Below are 6,029 nucleotides of genomic sequence, written 5' to 3' on the forward strand. Positions count from 1 at the left end.
TCATCGATGAGGTTCAAGTACGATTTCCTGTTGTGGATTGACGCTGCCGCTAATCAGCGGCTGGCTGGATTTGTTTGAACCAATTGTATCGCTCAAGCTTTGAATCGATCAACTATTGTCGCAATTTAAATATGTACTGCTTGGCTGAAGCAAGTGGATTTTTTTTCTCGCCTGGATATCTCCTATCTGAAATCACCACTGAACCCAATCCTTTTTCATAAAAAATCGAAGAGCGACATTTGGTAAATTATATTTCGCTACAAAATCGATTCCGGTGAAACAGGTTGTCAAATCTTTCTTGCTAGTCTTAGATTGCGAGCAGATGTTATTTTAGTCCCAATTATGGGCAAGCAAGCCCTCGCATATCAAAATGGCGCCAAAACACTTTATTGATTGTCTTTGATAAAGCTTGATTACTGTTGACACGGCGACGTTATCGTGCACCCTTTATTGTTTATCAGTACAAGCATATTGCTGCATGGACAACATCGCAAGCATCACATTCTTATTTTTCTCACTCACGCTTCCTTTGGCGTTGAAGTTCGAAACGAATGTCGTCGGCTACATTCCGTGTGTCGTTAGCGATGCCGAACAGGCCCCGTTGAGAGAAACCGACGCAGTACAAGCCATTTTCTCCTTTCCACTGGTCCCGGACCTTGGTCATACCAGCATCGTTGAAAAGTTCATCTCCACCCTAATTAAAGTTACCATAAATATTAAGAATGAACATAAAGGACTTAAGGGAATGAAGGAACATAAATGAAACTTACCTGGAGCCATTTCCGTACATTGCTTCTGTAGCCGGTGGCAAAGATTATGGCCTCAAATTGACTTGTTGTGTCATTTATAAACGTGACCAGCTTCCCTCCAATGCTTTTGATGGAGGGGAAAACCTACATCATTTGCTTTATTATAACTCGAGAAGGTTTAACATGCTTTTGATTAGATTTTAAATTCTATTTCAAAGAGAAAAACACCTGTAATTACTTAATCTACCTTGATTTGGCCATTCTTGATCCTTTTCATTGCCCCGACGTCAATGGTGGGGGTTCGCCCGGTCGCTGCTGTCTGATGGAACGGACCATTTTCCGCCCTCCGAAGGCCGTAGTTGGAGAAGTCACCATACTTTAGCTTGCTAAGTAGCCTCATCAAGAGGTTGACGATTCGGTATGGAAGAAATTTTAGCAAAACCATGCCAATAAACACCATTTCCTTGGTAACAACTTATACCTGCAAATCCTCTTTATTAGCTTATACTTGTTATTTATAGAATATGATTATTTGAATATATGGGTAGCAAATACTATATGAGATTTATTGTTGATAGTGTCAAATTTATTCGCCACTTAACGGGTCATATAACCTCATGAACATTTTATAATGTTCATTGACAAGCATGTCATCCTCTCGCTCCGTTCCCAGTCATTTGTGTCGGCATATATTCTAAATGAACTATGAAAGAAATAGGCAACTAATGCTAGCGCATTCCTTGCATGCATGAAATTGAATAAATCTCATAAAGATGGTTGATCTATCACCAACTTAGAAGGAAAAATGCATGAATTATAGAAAGAGTCTGCATACGGGACTTCGAGCAACAATGGAAGTGTTGGCACCATAGCTCCACAAATCGTATGCAATCTCCATCCCTGAGTTCCCACAGCCCACCACCAACACGTTTTTTCCTCTGAATTCCTTCCCATTCCGGTAGTTGCTCGAGTGCATTGCCTACCCGCCAAAGCTCTCTAAGCCATCGACCTCCGGCATCACGCCCTCGCTGTTCTCCCCACGCGCCACCACCAAGAACTCCGCCACGTAAACCTCCTGCTCGCCCGAGCCCATGTTTGTTGCCACGATCCGCCATTTGCCGATTCGGTCTTCGTACGACGTGGTCTCGTCGGTCCGTCGGTAATACGGCTTGATCTCGAAATACGACTTGTAGTTGTCGAGGTATTCGACGAATTGGTTCCTAGGGACAAAGGTGGGTGAATTGGAGGGGAAGGGCATGTGGGGGAGCTCACAGAATTGCTTGGCCAGGTGGAGCTTCAATCGATCGTACGACCTCCTTCTCCAAAGAGAGGCGGAACAATCCTCTCTCTCGAGCACGACATTGGCGACGCCAAGGCGGTTCAGGCATGCCGCTGCCGATAGGCCTGAAGGGCCAGCGCCAACAATGGCCACCACAACCTCTTTCTCGTTGGCCTTTTCCATGGATGATTTGATTCTCTTTGATTCAGCAGCGATAGTGTTCTCACGGATGTGGTTTCGGCAGATAAAAGCTCGTGCGCTTTTTGTACGCCCTTGTATGCACGTGTCGAAATTAATTTTAGCTAATATAGAAAGGTCCATCTTAGTTTAAATTGGCAGGTCCAATGTTGTAAAAAATGAAAAATCGTATCCAGTCGCCATTAATCCTCTTCCTAATATGACAGTACTTTGGATTCTTTATTATATTCAGTGTTGATTTTCTAGCAAGAAATCGAATAGGCAGGTAAAGATTGGCCATTTAAGTTAAGTGTATCCGATTCTGACCAAAAAAACCAAAAAAAGTTAAGTGTATCCGACCAAAAAAAAAAATAAGTTAAAGAGTATGAACATCACTTCAGAACTATACTATCCAGCTTGACTCTTCTTTAGAACTTGTCATGTTGGGAATAAGTCCATACTGACGCAGCGTTCAGCGAGTAATTCAAGCAAAACCTTGCTTAGGGAAAAAAATCCCGAAATTTAATATTGATGATAATGTTCTGGTCTTCAAAAATAACCCTAAAACAAGCTTATATATATCCCTAAACCAAACCTTACTAGGACTATAAAGCATAAAATATCAAAATTACAAAACTGCCCTTAAAATTAAAACCCATAAAAAATATTAAAATAATAGAAAAACCCATGTAAACGATCCCGAATCGCTAAAATCCGTCGTTAGTCACGAGGCCGTGAGTTGTGTTTAGATCGCCGTTTTGCTTCAAAGCACCGAATTTGAGCCCGATTCGATGTCGCCAACCGGGTTCGCTAGTTCTAGTCACATCACCGTTTCGCCTTCCGTTTGGACTTCTGCCTGTCCAATCGGTCCAGAAACGCACCACTAATAGATTCTGCATCACATACGAGGAAATAACTGTCTAATGTACGGACATTCATAAATGCCAGATTTCATTCTCCAAACGGAGTTGTGTACCACATTTGGTTCTCCTAATTTATACGTTTACCTTGTACTTGACTCGGCAATGTCAATCTACGTGCCGTACATGGGAATCCGTATCCAAAATTGTTCTTTTATAGGAACTTATCTTAATTCGGCATTGGTTGTTATTTTTCGTAATTGGAAAAAATATTAAAGGAGTTGCATTAAAGAAAGCAATCATGTGACGACTTATTATAGGAAAAATATAAGTTACGGATTGAATTCTTTTACCCAAAGTAGATCCTTTTGAATGGATTTTTTTTTCCTATTGATATACTTCTTTAAATTTTTTTCCTTATTCAGGTCTCGCTTACACACATCGATCCTTGTATACTCAAGAAAAAACCTTTGAACGGGCACAAAAAGTCCTGTGAAGTTTAATAAATCTTTTCGATGTAAAAATGATTATCGATAGAATTATTGTCACTAGGAATAATGGTAATCCGATTCTTTAGTGTAAAATTACCTTGTATCTTTCCATAACGGACAACACGTGTTTCCCCAAAAACAGGGATTTATCTGCATAGTGAAAAACCTTTCACCGAAAGCAAATTTTTTGAATTTTTTTTTTTTAGGGAAATGGTCTGGCTTCTAAAGTGAAGATAAAATGCAAGCTCGTAAAGTAAAAGTTCTGGAAATGGTAAACGTGCATGAAGATGGAGAAAACAAATTACTAATACGTTGGTTAGAAGCTCTAGGGATGTCGTGCCTTTGAAGATGATCCCGCCTAACCTTTGGGAGGTTGTGTCTGCGATGATGATCCCCCGTGATTACACGCCGCCTATATTTATAATCCACTAATTAAAACCACTTACAAGTAGTTACTACTGCACTTCCCAGATTTTTTGTTTGGTCGAACACTTCCCAAGATTCAATACTCCCCATTTGCATGTCGACCTTATCGTTAAGCAGTTACAACTTTTAAAACCACCGAGATATTTAACCGTCAGTTCGTGCCGGTGCCTCCATTCGACATCTTTGGTCCATGCCTTTTCTTTCCCCTATATCCAACGCTTGATTAATTTCGCGGTAATAGGCCATCCATAAGTTTTATAGCTGAATCTCGATACTTGTTGATCGTCCTTCACCCTTCTTTGACAACTATGCCACATGGTCGTCGATGAACGTCGTGTAGTTATCGATACTCGAGCCATAGTACTTGTCGATTTGCCCCATGCCAGTCTTATTAACCAAACTCGATTAACCGATCGAGCGTCACTATTTATCGATTATAAAGAGTTGATTAGTATTTTTTAAACATATGCCCTTTTCTAAAAAAATGAATTATCTTTATTGATTTTCAATTTTTTTTAAAATATTTAAAAGGGTCATCTTTGCTTTTGAGGATTCAAAGGGACGAGCCTACGTACTATTTTCTCTTTCACACGCACACTAACGGTTACCTTATCGCCCCCATTAAATTTGCCACGTCTCCACAACTGGAAAAATTGTTCAAAAAGTCTTGAACATATTGAACTTTTGCCACTTTAGTCCTAAACCTTTTAATGTTGTCAATTGAGTTCTAAACATTTTCATAATTTGCCAATTGAGTCAATCCGATCAATTTTATCCGAAAATCGCTGACGTGGATGCTGGTTGTCCTATGTAGCGTGGCCGGCGCTAACGTCGATAATTTTTAATAGTATTTTTTCAAATTTTCTTTTCTTTCTCTTTTTGGTTTTTTTTTTATTTCCTTTAGCCGATCGTTGGGCCAAAGAATTTTGCGAAGCTCGCTCCGCCGGCCACTAGCGAGGTCGACCTTGCCGGTCCTCACCTCTGATCGGTCGTCAGCCATCACCAACGCCCAGCGATCGGCTAAAGGAGAAAGAAGGGAAGAAAAAAACAATAAATAAAAGAAAAAAAGGAAAAAGAAAATAATAAATAAATAAATTCAAAAAATATGAAAATATTATTAAAAATTGTCCACGTTAGCGCCAGCCGCCCCATGTGGCATGACCAGTGTCCATGTCGGCAATTTCCGGCCAAAACTGGACTGATGAACTCAATTGGCATAAGGTGAAAATGTTTAGAACTCAATTTGTAACATTGAAATGCTTATAATTGAAAGCGTAAAAGTGTAATAAGTTTATGATTTTTAGACAATTTTCTCGTCCACAACTAGTATGTCTTGTGAACCGTCTTGTCCTTCGAAGAGTACAAATACTAGGCAGAAATTGCGCCTTTTCACCTTTTGTTCTATGTGTATTTAATAAAAAATGCATTTCCTGAGATTTTTCTTTTTGAGACAAGTGTATAAATTATTTTCTCACTAGGGTCTGAATAACATGGACATGGCTTCGCACGACCTCAATAAGGAATGTAAAATTTGTCTTTTCCATAGAGAGAGAGAGAGAGAGAGAGAGAGAGAGAGAGAGAGAGAGAGAGAGAGAGAGAGAGAGAGTGTTTGTTTTAAGAGGTTGTCAAATCATTTTTGCTAGTATTAGATTGCCACAGATCTTATTTTGATCCCAATATTGGGCAAGTAAGCCCTTGCAAATCAAAATTTGGCCATATAGAACATTTATTTTGCCTCGAGTTCAATGTTCTTGGTCAGATTTACTTGATACTAAAAAGCTATCTTGGTACATTCCCATTCAATGCATGGCCATATGTTTCATCACCTGGATTCCCAATTTGGGTTGTACTTTAACTTCTAGGACAACTTTCCTGTTTTGATAGTGGACACATAGGCAAGCCAAGTATATATAAAACATAACTTTCTCGAGGGATCACTTCGTTTTTAGACCAATTTATTGCATAGAGTACCATTGATCATAGTGGGTAAGCAACTTGAAACCGCTCAGATTTCAGAACATCAGAGAAAGAAAATTCAAAAGAGAAA

The 6,029-nt window shown here is 39.5% G+C and overlaps 1 pseudogene; it reads right to left on the bottom strand.

Annotated features, from left to right (window-relative positions):
* Positions 1-514: 514 nt before the first annotated feature.
* On the bottom strand, positions 515-2,211 carry LOC115665707 (probable indole-3-pyruvate monooxygenase YUCCA11; annotated as a pseudogene).
* Between the last annotated feature and the right edge of the window lie 3,818 nt (positions 2,212-6,029).

Source organism: Syzygium oleosum, unplaced genomic scaffold, assembly GCF_021117445.2.
Source record: "Syzygium oleosum isolate NSW1041296 unplaced genomic scaffold, Sole_v2.1 Sole_v2.02, whole genome shotgun sequence".
In the NCBI taxonomy this organism is placed as follows: domain Eukaryota; kingdom Viridiplantae; phylum Streptophyta; class Magnoliopsida; order Myrtales; family Myrtaceae; genus Syzygium; species Syzygium oleosum.